At 43.7% G+C, this 15,543-nt stretch overlaps 1 long non-coding RNA gene and 1 pseudogene across 1 annotated transcript; one reads left to right on the top strand and one right to left on the bottom strand.

Annotated features, from left to right (window-relative positions):
• Positions 1-1,565: 1,565 nt before the first annotated feature.
• LOC121273605 overlaps positions 1,566-15,543 on the bottom strand; it is a 40,325-nt pseudogene continuing 26,347 nt past the window's right edge.
• LOC121273637 lies at positions 7,085-14,139 on the top strand. Its single transcript, XR_005942049.1, has 3 exons — positions 7,085-7,225; positions 7,571-7,692; positions 9,423-14,139. It is a non-coding gene; the product is annotated as an uncharacterized LOC121273637 (long non-coding RNA).

Raw genomic sequence — 15,543 nt, 5'->3', positions numbered from 1 at the left:
GTGTAATATTTCCAAATTTGTGGACAATCGGAAAAAGATTGCATCCTTTAGCACCTCTCATGACCACAGGACCTCCAAAAGCATTTTACAGCCAATAAAGTACTTTTGAAGTGTAGTCACTGTTGTAATGAAGGAAATTGGAGGTAGTGAAGGGAAACCAAATTTAAGTTTAAAAATCCATCACTTTCATACTGTATTCACTGCTATAAGTAACAAGGTCAAGGAAACCATTTTAACTCTAACATAAGACTTTCTGCAGCTGTTTCACATCTGTAACTTTTCTTCATTAACTATACATTGATCTTGTATTAAAAGCCCATTTATGAAACAGTTAATTGTTAAGTAATGAACCTGAGTTATACTGAGGTTTGCAAATCTAAAACCACAGTGACCAACATTAGATGTGATTCCGCGATTGGAAATACTTGCTAAACAATCCTGAGTGTTCTAAGAAAAACACTGACAACCAATATAAGATTATCAGTAGGACTTGCACTTATGTGTTCTAGAAGCTACTTATATGAATACACAGTGCCCTGTTCTTTGCAGACAGAATGAATATATATAGACATTTACCTGTTCCAACTGAACAAAATAGGTGACAGCCATGCTCTGGTTCATTCGCCTGGCTGTCATTGACACGAGCAATAGAGAGACAGAAAGGTGCTGGAGGCTCAAATGGGAAGTTGAAACTTGTGGCTCTAAACCAACACTTCAACGTTTGTCAGTCAAATACATGTTATTTACACCAGGGTTTTTATTATTCGATTGAAAGCCTGGATATAAAACGCTTTGGGATGTTCTAAGGCAAAGGCAGAGTTCTCTGGATAGTAACTTTGAAAAGAAGTTTATTGCAAGAAAAAGGTTTACTTAACAACTTTAAGACATTGGCCGGGATTTTCTGGCCACGTCGTGGGCAGGACCCTCTGTGGGCAGTGCTCCAGCCATTGACTTGCAGCAGGACCGGACGACGGCGCTGAGAGCTGAATTTAGCTGAGAATAACGGGGCCTGTGCCCCAGTTGGGAAACTGCCATGGGCGTCGCACTGATAGAGAGACAGGAAGGTTCTAGAGGACTGACTGGGAAATGGACCTCCAACCAATCGGGACATGGGATGGGGTGACCGGGGCTGATGGTGACCCAACCCTCGGGGTTCAGTGCCCGCGTGTCCAAAGTGGGAATCACGGGAACTGGGTACAGAGGAACCGAAGAGAAACCATTTGGGTCCAGAACATTGAGCACATCGTTTTACTCTGGTTGTCTTTGATCCTCAAGTAATTTTCTGTTTCTGTTAACCATAATTCTGTCTCATCTTTATCAGTAAAATTGTTTGATTTTGCTGGATTTTCAAAATTACATTTCTGCATTTTAGTGAAAGTGGGTGAGAGGGGTTGGCAGGCTCTTTAACAGAAAGTGAGTCCCTCTAAGGTAATTGGCAAAGGAGCCAGAGGGGGAGATGAGATTTTATTTTTGACACAGCGATGTTAGAAAATGGGGTTCAGGCAGTCAATTAACCCTTTATCCCTTTTCCCAAACTTTGAAATGATTCACAGTGATAAGCCTTATTGGTGACAGTGGTTAGATTTTATTCAGTATAAATAAGACCTGACACATGCTCATGTCTGAGCAGTAGTATCAAAGTGCAGCAGCATTACCATTACACTCTGGGTAGAAGCACCATCTCCACGTAAATGCTCCCTGGTCTGCCCCAGATGCCATGGCACCAGTCAATGCAATATGTAAAACCTCTACAAATCTCTGTGCTCGGGGAATCCCTTCTGATACTTTTTTACATCACAAAGTCTATGGAGACTGATTTAACCCAATCATTGCCGAGCTAACATTTGAATGGACCAATTACAAAACCTCTCATTGAACCATCTGTACCTGCCCAAGCCACGTCAAACTCTCAAACAATTGGCTTCCCATGCTCCGTCCCCGGTACAGGGAGTCAGCATTCCCATGCCAAGCAGTGAAAACATGGCAGCCTTGACACCCAGGTATCGTCTAGGATTCAAGACACTCTTGTTTTCTTTGTCCTCTGGGAACTGTTCATCTCCCTGTTCCCACATAGCAAGTCGTCTGTTCTCAGCTCTGCCAGATTTCTGCTGAAGATTGGCCCTTTTTACCCCTTTCAGATCAATAAGACAACCAGAGAATGAAGACCCGAGTGTGGTTTTCTTTAAAAAAAAGTTCAGAGGCAAAGGATACAAATTTCGCCAAGATACAGCTGTGAACTTATTCATTCGATCTCCACTTTCTTGCCTTTCACTAGAATGTAGGTGGAAACCAGATTGTTACATTCCACTGAACTGCACCCAGGGTGAGTTATTCCAATTCCTTTACTGTCCAGTACAATATTTTCCTCATATCTTTAAACAGAAATTAAACATTCCCATTTGATTTTAAGCATTAACATATTTTATTTGCTCTTTATTGTAGATGTCAGGTTGGGGTTGGTCTCCTTCGAGCACAGGAGGTTGAGGGGAGATTTGATAGAGGGGTACAAGATTATGACAGGTTTAGATAAGGTGGACAAAGAAAAGCTGTTCCCATTTGCTGATGGTACAAGGATGAGGGGGGACACAGATTTAAGGGTTTTGTGTAAGAGATGCAGAGGGCAATATGAGGAGGAACTGTTTTATGCAGCGAGTGGTAATGAGCTGGAACTCGTTGCCTGTGTGGGTGGTGCAAGCGGAGACGATGAACGATTTCAAAAGGAAATTGGGTGGAGACTTGAGGGAAATAAACTTTCAGGGATGTGGGGATAGCACAGGAAAGTGGGACTCGTTTACTCCACAGAGAGCTGGCATGGACTCAATGGGCTGAATGGCCTCCTTCTCTGTCCCAATGACTCTTGATTTAAAGACAATAATTTCAGCTGCTCTAGTGTCTCCAACTAACTGAAGTCCCTCATCCCTGGTGCCATTCTCGTAAATCTCCTCTGCAACCTCTCTAAGAACTTCACATCTTTCCTGAAGTGTGGGGCCCAGATATAGGGTTCCATTCTCGAGGGATAGAATTGAAAAGCAGGGAGGTTATGTTCAACTTGTTTCGAACCATGGTTAGACTACACTGAGAGTACTGTCAACATTTGTAATCTCCATTTAGAAAAAGAAAATAGAGGCACTGGAGAAGGGGCAACAAAGATTCACAAGAATAAAACCAGAACTGAGAGCATTAAACCCTCAGGAAAGGCTGGGCTACTTGAATACATTTAAGGGGAAGCTAGATACACAATGAGGGAGAAAGGAATAGAAGGATATGCTGGTGGGGGGAGATGAAGGGAGGTGGGTGGAGGCTCATGTGGAGCATAAATACTGACAGAGACCAATTGAGCTGCCTGGCTTGGCCCTGTGCTGTAGACTCAACAGAACAGAGACAAATGTACTTATTTTAGATCTACCTGTAGTGGTAGGAACTCGCTGGTGTCTCAAGCAGGTGGAAGAATGGCTGAATCCCTTCCCATGCACAGAGCAGGTGAAGTATTTCCTCAGTGTGAATTTGCTAGTGGATCATGAGGCCCATTTTTGAAATATCGGGGAGTTGAGGGCTATGAGGAGCTGGCACGAAAGAGGAGTTGAGGCCTGGGCCAGATCAGCCATCATCTTATTGAATGGCGGGTCAGGCTTGAGGGGCCGAATGGCCTACTCTTGGTTTTTCTCATGTTCTTATTTAGTTTTTAAAGCTACCCCACCATCAGAGCATTTAAAATGTCTCATTAGTGACACTGTCCTGGTGTCCCAGCAAACTGGATGAGTGAATCCCTTCCACATACAGAGCAGGTGAACGGTCTCTCCCCGGTGTGAATGCATTGATGAGTTTCCAGGGAAGACCAGGAATGAAATCCCTTCCCTGAGTCCCCACATTTCCACGGTTTCTCCATGGTAAGTATGTCCTTGTGCCTCTCCAGGTTCAACACTCAGTTGAAGCCTCATCCACAGGTAAACCGACCCTGACAATTTCCATTTGATTTTAGCCATTTCTCACAAAAGCTACCCGGGTTGTCAGCCTCTGTCTGAAATTTTATTTTCCCTTAGTTTCCAACCTTCGCCATTAGACAAGGATTCTCTGTTACCATGTTATAATCCTGACAGCCTGAGGATGGAGTCAATCTTTACCTTGACATAGATTTATTCAGTGAAACATTACAGGTATCAATCTCCTGACTCCACACAATGTCACTAAGTGTGTATTTATATGTGCTCAAGTAAATATCCAATCAATATATACTTAACCTCAATTGATACAATTGACACCCAGAGTCTGAAAGGTCTCTATTTGGTGTGACTGCCATGGTGTCTCAGCATCTCCGATGAACAAGTGAATCCCTTCCCACACACAGAGCAGGTGAACGGCCTCTCCCCAGTGTGAACTCGCTGGTGTGTCTGCAGGTGTACTGACTGAGTAAATCCCTTCCCACACTCAGAGCAGGTGAACGGTTTCTTCCCAGTGTGAACTCGCTGGTGTCGCTGCAGGTTGGATGAATCAATGAATCCCTTCCCACACACGGAGCAGCAGAATGGCCTCTCTCCATTGTGAACTCGCTGGTGTCTCTGCAGCAGGGATGACTGAGTGAATCCCTTCCCACAGTCAGAGCAGGTGAACGGCCTCTCTCCACTGTGAACTCGCTGGTGTGTCTCCAAGTGGGATAACTGAGTGAATCCATTCCCACACTGAGAGCAAGTGAATGGCCTTTCCCCAGTGTGAACTCGCTGATGAGTCAGCAGGTTGGATGAATGAGTGAATCCCTTACCACACAACGAGCAGATGAACGGCCTCTCCCCAGTGTGACTGCGTCGATGAGCTTCCAGTTCAGAGGGGGATCTGAAACCCTTCCCACAGTCCCCACATTTCCACGGTTTCTCCATGGTGCTCGTGCCCTTGTATCTCTCCAGGTCCGACAATCAGTTGAAGCCTTGTCCACACACAGAACATGTATAATATCTCTCCTCACTGTGAATGGTGCAATGTTTTTTCAGTCTGTGTAACTGGTTAAAGCTCTTTCCACAGTCAGTTTTTCTAGTCACACTGATGCTTAAAATATTTTGAAGCAGACAGAACAGACAAACGTTTCTCCTTCTAGATTCAAAGTCTGAAGATACTCGGGTCCTGATGAAATGAGTGACTCTGTCAGATCTTGATGTGAAGTTCGGTTTGAGATTTCTGTCTGGAAATCCTCCTTTTCTAATATTCTGTAAAAGGAGTTCACAAAATTCATCAATCTCCCTCCATTCACACTCTGCTATACTGAATATACACTCAACAGTACAGCAGTAAAAATGAGTGCAATTCACAGTGCTTTATTACAAGATTAGAGATGTTTTTAATATACAGTACTCTAGTACATGATTTGGGGAGGCGGTGGTATAGTGGTATTGTCACTGACTAGTATTCCAGAGTCCAGTCAATGCTTTGGGGACCTGGGTTCGAATCCCACCACAGCAGATGGAGAAATTTGAATGCAATAAAAATCTGGAATTAAAAGTCTGATGACGACGGTGAAACTATTGTTGATTGTTGCAAAAACTCATCTGGTTCATGAGTGTCGTTTAGGGAAGGAAATCTGTCGTCCTTACCTGGTCTGACCTACATGTGACTCCAGGCCCACAGTAATGTGGTTGACTCTTAAAACGCTCAGGGACAGTTAGGGATGGGCAATAAATGCTGGCCGAGCCTGTGAAGCCCACATTCCATGAACGAATAAAAAGATACATGGGGTGTAAGGGGCAACTTTTTTTCAGCAGTGAGTGGTGATGGTCTGAAACCCACTGCCTATGCAGAGACAATCAATAATTTCAAAATGAAATTGGATGGACATTTGGAGGCGAAACATGCAGGTGAACGGGGATATTGAGGGGGAATGGGGCTGACTCACTGAATGGGATTGTTCTCGACTTGTCAAATGGACTCCTGTGCCTATGACAGCAAATATATAACATTGATACAGTGTTATATCACAAGACTGGGAAAGTTAATGAACTTAATTACAGAACTAAATTATATATCCAAAGTGTCCCCTATCACAACATTAGACAGGTACATAACCCATATTAATATATTGCCCAGGGTGCAGAACTCATAAAATAAAATAAGGGACACGTCAGCAGTGGGGCTGGAGGAATTGGTGGGGGGGGGGGGGGTGGGGGGGGGCACAGTTAGGTGGGATGCTGGTGACTCTGAGAACAGGTTGGGGGTGTGTGGGTATCAATATGAGAAGGGGGGTAGGGGTGGGGAGGAGGGGTCTTGAGACAATATTAGTTTGAGGGCTGGGATTTAAAATCAACTAAAACTTACAACGTATCCTGTTCAGTCACAACATCATAATCTCTTCGCTGGCCGACTCAGTCACTTGCCATTCCACTCGAATCACTCAAACTCACCCTGGAGACTCCTGGGATCAGTTTCCCACAGGCTGTACTAAAACTACAGCAAAAAGACAAAATAAGGAGCAATCCCTGAAAATACAGGACAGTTCATCACCCTGAAATTGACACCTTAAATGTCAGCCATCTCCAGGGGAAATCACCCCTTTAATTGTGAACATCAGGAAAGGGACCATCCTTTTAGCCAGACAAATAAATGCGTCAAGCTGAGGGAGCAAAGGATGTCAATGTCTTTAAGAGAGAGAGAGACCTGGGCCAACCTTTCCAGGGTCTGCACCCTCCCTGGATTCACTTCCTTTCCCTTCAGTTCCTGCAAGTCAACAATTTACCTCTAGAATGAGAAAAGAAATGGAAAGGGGGAGAAAAGGAAGTGTTTTACTCACAGATGTTGGACACAGGAGGAAGTTTTAGTCTGTGTGAAGCTCAACCGTCATTCACACAAAGCCCGCGCTCTGATTGGCTGGAGGACCTAGATCCTTCCGGTCCTCCAAATCTTCCCATTGGTCAAGCTCTCGGTATGAGGGGAAGAGGCGTGCTCTCCTTTGCACATGCGCAGCTTCCCATCCCGAGTTCTCCGAGCGGCTTCTCGCTCTGGCCGGAGCCGTCAGCTGGTTGCCCGGAAACCTTGGCGCGAGAAGGTGGAGGGGGATGGGGAGGGGGAGGGGGAAACAATGGGTCCCGTGTCCGCGCGCCTGGCCTGCAGACTGGGACCCGAGGACGTCACCCCGGAGCAGAGTGATTCCTATTGGTTGATTCAGACAGGGTTCCATTGTGGACGTCACAATGCGGAAGTTGGACAATGAGCTTCAGACTGAAACTTCCTCCTCTGGGCAACATCTGTGAGGAAATCAATATTTCCCCCTTTCCATTTCTTTTCTCATTCTGGGGACTAATTGTTGACTTGCAGGAACTGAAGGGAAAGGAAGTAAATCCAGGGAGGGGGCAGACTCTGGAAGGGTTGGCCCAGGTCTCTTTCTCTCTTAAAGACATTGACATCCTTTGCTCCCTCAGCTTGACGCATTTATTTGTCTGGCTAAAAGGATGGTCCCTTTCCTAATGTTCACAATTAAAGGGGTGGTTTCCCCAGGAGATGGCTGACATTTAAGGGGACAATTTCAGGGTGTTTAACTATCCTCTATTTTAAGGGATTGCTCCTTATTTTACCTTTTGTATTATATTACTAGGACAGCCTGTGGGAAACTGATCCCAGGAGTCTCCAGGGTGAGTTTGAGTGATTCGAGTGGAATGGCAAGTTAGTGATCGGCCAGCAGAAGGATGATGATGCTGTGACTGAGCAAGATAAGTTGTAAGTTTTAGTTGATTTTAAACCCCACCCATCCCACTATTATTGTATCAGGACCCCTCCTACCCCCCCCCGTCTCTCATATTGAAACCCAGCCCCCCCTTAACTTGCTCTCACGGTCACAAGCATCCCACCCCCACGCAATCCTCCAGACCCACATCTGAAGGGTCCCTTATTTTATTTCATAAGAATTCTGTCCCCTAGAGAACACAGTACTAGAGGGCAAAGATATGTCTAATGTTGTGATAGGGATGTTATGACGTGGCAGATGATGTGTGCCAGGTGAACCAAATCCACAACAGAAACTTGGCCACGCTATCACAACAATTTTGCAATTTCTATTTATTACGAGAAGATGTGTGCACTGAATTCAGAAACAAGGAGTCCACTAAGATCTTTAGAGATTTTAAAAATGAAATTAAAATATTTATTAACAGAATAAAAGATTTCAAGCACATATGTAAGACTACAATTAATTAATACTATAACAAATACTATAATTCCTAATTAACCTGACTCTAAATTACACACCCTCTTTAAGGCAACAATCCAAAATAGATTTTAAATTTAAAAAACAAATCAGCAAGTTACCACAGTACACACTTGACAGTGGACTTCCAAAAGCTTGTCTCCATCTTTAGTCACTGGACACAGTAGACTTATGCACAAATGGGTGGAGGCTTCCTGAAGGCTGTTTCACACACTCCTGCTAGATTTCACATGGCCCCTCAATATAACCTTTCATCCTCCTTTATATATGTTTCTCTCCCTTTACTATGTAAATTCTATTGTTCCATAGGTCTTTGGAACTTTACCTTTCCGATACTATAAACATTTTTCACGTTGCCAATATTGCCAGTAACCTTTGGGAAAAATAAACACACTGCTTAGCCTTGCTTATCTGGCTCATTGTAAAAATCTTAAAGTCCCTTTGAAATCCAAAGAACCCCTTCACTTATCTAAAAATGCGAATTCCCTTCACACCTTACATACTAAGACCCCATCGACGTTTACAAATTAGCATTTCAAGTACATTTCTACACCTAACTTTTGATAATTTCGATCTTGCAGTCTCCCTGACTCCAAATGTAATTAAATTACACAGAGAGAACCATCCACACTCACACCCATAAAGCTACTTGAGAATAAACCAGAATAACATTATGAAAATTGTTATCCTTTCGTAATGGGGAACACTTTAGATATTTTATTTATAGCTTTGTACCAAAGTTAATTTGTTATCCTTTTAGTCTTGGAGGACAGTACTGTAGCTGCTTAATATATTTCCAGTCATAAGAGTCATTATGACACAGAAGGAGTCCATTTGACAACTCAAGTCCATACCGACTCTCTGTAGAGCGATCCAGTCAGTCCCAGTCCCATTTCCTTCAAGTGTCATTTCAATTTCATTTAGAAATTATTGATCATCTCTGGAACCCTCATAGGCAGTGGATACCAGGTCATCACCACTGGCTGTTGAAATAAAGCTCATCCCCACTGCACCATGTATCTCCAATCATGTAATAGAGCACTGTGTCTTATACACATTTTCAGTACAGTACTATTGGGTGTATATTAGATACAGCAGAGTGAGAATGGAGCAAGAGTGTGTGGCATGGAGATTTACTGTTTTTGGGGAATGAGAGAGGAAAGAATGTTCAATAGAAAATAGAATTGTCTGTTCTGAATTTCTATCCTGTACTGACAATAATGACTTTTGTAAACTCCTTTAGCAGGATATTAGAAGGGGAGGATTTGCGGACAGAAATCTCAAAACAAGCATCACATGAAGATCTGACAGTCAATTCATCAGGATCTGAATATGATCAGCCTTTGAATCTAGAAGGACAAATCTTTGTCTGTTCTGTCTGTTTCAAAAGGTTTTAAACATCAGTGTAACTGGAGAAGTTCCGAGACACAGACATCCCGAGTGAGAGTGTTCCAGTGCACTGACTGTGGAAAGAGCTTTAACCAGTTTCTCAGCTTGAGAAAAACATCGCACCATCCACAGTGGGGAGAGACTATACATGTGTTCTGTGTGAGAACGAAGCTTCAACTAATCATAGAACCTGGAGAGACACAAGGACACGTGCATCATGGAGAAACCGTGGAGATGTGGGGACTGTGGGAAGGGATTCAACACCTTTGGAAACTCATTGGTGCAGTCACACTGGGGAGAGGCCATTCACCTGCTCTGAGTGTGGGAAGGGATTCAGCCAGTCATCTCAACTGCAGACACACCAGCGAGTTCACACTGGGGAGACACAGTTCACCTGCCCTGAGTGTGGGAAGGGATTAAGTCAGTTATCCAGTTTGCAATCACACCAGCGAGTTCACAGTGGGGAGAGACCGTTCACATGTTCTGAATGTGGAAAGAGATTCAGGAATTCATCCCACCTGCAGAGACACCAGCGAGTTCACACTGGGGAGAGGCCATTCACCTACTCAGAGTGTGGGAAGGGATTCAGTGATTCATCCCCCCTGCTGATGCACAAGCGAGTGCACAGTGGGGAGAGACCATTCACCTGCTCTGAGTGTGGGAAGGGATTTACTCAGTCATTCTACCTGCTGACACACCAGCGAGTTCACACCAGGGACTGGCTCATCTGTTTTGTATGTGGGAAGAGATTCACTCGGTCATGCGACCTGCTGGCACACCAGCGAGTTCACACTGGGGAGAGGCCGTTCACCTGTTATGTGTGTGGGAAGGGATGCCCTCGGTCATCTGACCTGCAGAAACACCAGCGAATTCACCGGGGAGATGCCGTTCACCTGCTCTGAGTGTGGGGAGGGATTCACTCGGTCATCCCATCTGCTGGTAAACCAATGAGTTCACACTGGGGAGAAACCATTCACCTGCTCTGAGTGTGGGAAGGGATTCAGTGATCCATCCACCCTGCTGAGACACCAGAAAGCTCACACGAGGGAGATGCCGTTCACAAGCTCTGAATGTGGGAAGAGATTCACTTGTTCATCTGAGCTGCTGACACACCATTACAGTCACACTGATTAGAGACCGTTTAGGTGCTCTGACTGTGGCTGTCAATTGAGGTTAAGTATACACAGGTGGACATCATGGATTGGATAGCTACTTGAGCACATCTCAAGAGACCCTTACTGACATAGAGTGAAGTCGAGTCAGGAGGTATATACCCGTAATGTTTCACTCAGTGAATAAATCTATACCAAGTAAAGATTGGCTCCGGTTTCTTCCTTCACCATCTTGCTGTTAGGATTATAACATGGTAATGGAGAATGCATGTCTAATGGTGAAGGTTGGAAACTAAAAGAAAATTAAATTTCAGACAGAAACTTACAACCTGAGTAGCTATTGTAAGAAATGCCTGAAAGCAAGTGGAAATTGTCAGGGTTTGATTACCCGCCGACGTTCTCGGAGTCTGAGCCACACGACCATTGGAAGAATGAAGTGGATATGTGAACACGAGTTACATCTCTACCAAGGAGGAAACAAAGTCTGGTCTTGCCATTGTTAATTCCCAACAAAAGTAAAGTCAGAAGCAAAGTATTTAGTGAGCTGGATGCTGGTCAGTTGGAAATTGATGAAGGTTTGGATCTTCTATTCGGATTCATTGATGAGATTTACAAGAAAAATGATCTATTGGATGCCTATGAAGCATAGTTGGACTTTGACAGGTTTCAAATGAGGGTGAAAGCATCTTTAGCAGATCTAGAAATCACAACAAAAGGCAGGATTGGAACAGCACTGATAGGTGAATGAACCCCAGGAATGACCAAGGAGCAATTAACAGGTGTTTCCGGTCTGACTCAAAATATCATTTTGTGATGAATTGCCCAAAGTGGAAAATCAGGGTCTTCGAAGTGACACATGATACAGAGAATTCTGAGGCTGAAGATGATGATGATGATGACTCTGAAGGAATTGCACTAGTCACAAGGAGCTTTGTCCCAGTGATGAGTATGTTACTCACAGACTCATTCAACTGTGCTGTGCTAGACAGTGGCTGCACCTCGTCAGCATGTGGATTAGATTGGTGAAAATGTTACCCAGATTCACCTCATACTGAGGACTGACACAAGGTTATGAAAGTTCTACTTGTCTTGGTTTAGTGATGTCAACACATTGAAGTCACTAAAAAGAGTGGGGATTCCCTACAAACTAACTGTTCTTCATCAGGGTTAACTGTTAAACTTCACCTCGATGACACATTTGTGTAATTAATAAGGCTTATATTACCAAATTATACTGTATGTAAGCTTAACAATTGCCTGTCTGTTTAAGTTCGATACTGTAATGCAGCTTTCAGGAAAAAAACCTGGTGTTAAGGTCAGGAAGGGGTGAGAGCACCAGGTGTTCCAGGACACCCTGTTTAGATACAAGTTATAGTTCACAGTTAGAAGCTGATTGGCTCAACTTGTCGTTGGGAAATGGGGAACACTTTTCCCATTGGTCAAGAGTCGCAAATATTTGTTTAAGAAGTTGTTAGTTTTGTTGAACAGCTGCACCAACATGGGTTAAATGTTACAAAGTTACCTTCAAAAAGATCCATTTGGTAACTCGAGCCCATGCTGACTCTCTGCAGAGCAATCTAGTCAGTCCCATTCCCCCTCTATTTCCCCGTATCCCTGCAAGTTTATTGCCTTCAAGTGACCATCCAATTTTCTTTTGAAATCGTTCATCATCTCTGATTGCACCACCTCATAGGCAGTGAGTTCCAGGTCATTCTCACTCGCTGTGTAAAAAAACTTCTTCCTCACATCCCCTCCACATCTCTACCTTAAAACCTTCAACCTGTGTCCCCTCGTCCTTGGCGGGAACAGCTTTTCTTTGCCCAACTGATGTAAACCTGTCATAATCTTGTACACCTCTATCAAATTTCCCCTCAACCTCCTTTGCTCCCAGGGGAACAGTCTCAGCCAGAACAAAGAAACAAGATATGTTCATGTCTGGAATAAAATGGGAATGTTTACAATTCCACTGGGCAGTGAAGGAATTGGAATAACTCACCTTGGGTGTAGAGTTGAGTGGAATAGATCAATCTGATATCCATGTAGATTCTAGTGAAATTCAGGGAAGCATAGACAAGATGAATAAGTCGATAGCTTTCTCTTGGAAATGTTTAAATCATTTGCCTCTGAACCCTTTTTTTAAAGGAAACCACAGTTGAAATCCTGGCCACTACCTGAAATGTTGGGACTGCACAGAGTGAGATCAGCAAAGCTCATGTGGCAGACCCAGACACCCCCGGTCCCCCCCAACCCCCACCACCCCCATGAACTTTAGATAAGATAACATGAAAGTCAAAAAATGTCTGTCATGCTACTGGGATACCAGTGTAAATGCAGATGTTGTTAGTTAGATGTTAAGCAACTAATAGGAGGATATTCATGGTGAAATACATGGAAGTGTCCCAAACATACACAGCGACTTGACAAACAGTATGACATGAAATGTTTAATGTGGCCAGAGGAATGAGACCACATTTTGATGTGATCAGGGCACTGACACACGCTCCAGAGAGAAACTGGCTTTAAAACAGTCAGGATAGAATTAAAGACACCAGTCATGGTTGAAAAGTGAATAAAACTAAACTGAAAGGGATTAAAAAATATGGATCGGGACAATGAAGGGCTTGGCAGAAATAATAGAGTGACAACTCTCCACAAGTTGGACAGGGGTAAGAAGAGAACTGGAGAATCTTTTACGTCCAGGCTTGAAGCATATGTCCTTATGTACCGGTAACCTGGAACTCACGGCGCTCCTTCTGGATGCAGACAAGATTGAGTAGATGTTGCTTCAGGCGGGGCCAGAACAGAACTGGAAAATAACAGAAGGAAATTGAGTGAGGAGTCGGAGAGAGAGTTCTCCTCCCCTTCAAGGTGTGGACTGTAAGAATCCTGGGGGACGCCCGACTTCGGGTTTTCTTGCTAATTAGTGAACACTAACTTAAAAACTATGACTGGCTGTGCATTGATTTTTAATTTGATTGTTACACTTCTCCTGTTTTTATTCCTGTTGTGATTATTCTCTGGATGAGGATGATTGACAGGTGACCGGAGGGGAAATTGTGGTTTGGAATGCTGACTCCCTGTACCGGGGACGGAGTGTGGGAAGCCAATTGTTTGAGAGTTTGATGTGCCTTGGGCAGGTACAGATGGTTCAACGACAGGTTTTGTAATTGGTCCATTCAAATGTTAGCTCAGCAATGATTGGGTTAAATCAGTCTCCATAGGCTTTGTACTGTAAAAAAGTATCAGAAGGGATTCCCCGAGCACAGAGATTTGTAGAGGTTTTACATATTGCATTGACTGGTGCCATGGCATCTGGGGCAGACCAGGGAGCATTTACGTGGAGATGGTGCTTCTACCCAGAGTGTAATGGTAATGCTGCTGCACTTTGATACTACTGCTCAGACATGAGCATGTGTCAGGTCTTATTTATACTGAATAAAATCTAACCACTGTCACCAATAAGGGTTATCACTGTGAATCATTTCAGAGTTTGGAAAAGGGGATAAAGGGTTAATACATACAAATTAGGAGCAGGAGTAGGCCATTCAGCCCCTCGAGCCTGCTCCACCATTAAATAAGATCATGGCTGATCTGATTGTGGCCTCAATCCACTTTCTTTCCCACCTTCGAAATCCTTTCACTCCTTTGTCAATCAAGAATCTATCTAACTCAGCCTTAAAACTATTCACTGACCCGGCCTCCACCGCTTTCTGGGGAAGGGTGTTCCACAGACTGGCAACACTCAGAGAAAAAAAATTCTCCTCACCTCTGTCTTAAACGGGAGACCCCCTTATTTTTAAACTGTGTCCCCTCTGTCTATTCTCTCTGACAAGAGGAAACGTCCTTTCAGCATCCACCCTGTCAAGTCCCCTCAGGATCTTATATGTTGCAATGAGATCACCTCTCATTCTTCCAAACTCCATTAAGGACTGAGATGAGGAGAAACTTCTTCACTCAGAGGGTGGTGAACCTTTGGAATTCTCTCCCACAGAGGCTGTGGAGGCCAAGTCACTGACTATATTGAGGAAGGAAATACATAGATTTCTGGACTTTTAAGGGTGTCAAGGGGTATGGGGAAAGCACGGGAGTACGGCATTGAGATCGAGGATCAGGCATGATCATATTGAATGGCGGAGCAGGCTCGCAGGGCCGAATGCCCTTCTGCTGCTCCTATATTTTACGAAGACAGGCCTAACCTGCCCAACCTTTCCTCAGAAGATAACCCCCTCATTCCAGGAATCAGGTGAGTGAACTATTAAATTCAGTGCTAGGGTAATGCTGTAAAAGATCCACAAATGGTAGATTCGCTTTACAAGATGACAGTGATCTGGTGGGATCTCTTCAAAATTTTGATAGAAGCAAGGCTTCAAAGGAACCTTCTCTGAACTGCTTCTAGTGAAATTCTGTCATTTCTTAAATAAGGAGACCAAAATTGTGCACAATACTCAAAATGTGGTCTCACCAAGGCCCTGTACAGCTGCAGGAAACATCCCTACTTTCATTTTCCATCCCCCTTGCAATAAACATGAAAATGCCATTTGCCTTCCAAATCACTTGTTGTACCTGCAGACTAACTTTTTGTGGTTCATGTACCAGGACACCCAGATCCCTCTGTGCCTCAGAGTTCTGTAATCTCTCTCCATTTTAATAATATGCTGTTTTTTTTATTCTTCCTGCCAAAATGGATAAGTTCATATTTTCCCACATTATACCCAATCTGCCAAATTTTTGCTCAGTCAATTAACATATTGATATCACTTTATAAACTCCTTATTTATTTTCCTACATATTTGTGTGATCAGCAAATTTAACCACCATACATTCAGTCCCATCATCCAAGTCATTAATATAGATTGTTAAAGA

This window comes from Carcharodon carcharias (assembly GCF_017639515.1).
Source record: "Carcharodon carcharias isolate sCarCar2 chromosome 27 unlocalized genomic scaffold, sCarCar2.pri SUPER_27_unloc_1, whole genome shotgun sequence".
Classification (NCBI taxonomy): Eukaryota; Metazoa; Chordata; class Chondrichthyes; order Lamniformes; family Lamnidae; genus Carcharodon; species Carcharodon carcharias.
The sequence above is the reverse complement of the archived record's forward strand: the minus strand, read 5'-3'. Positions and strand labels throughout refer to the sequence as shown.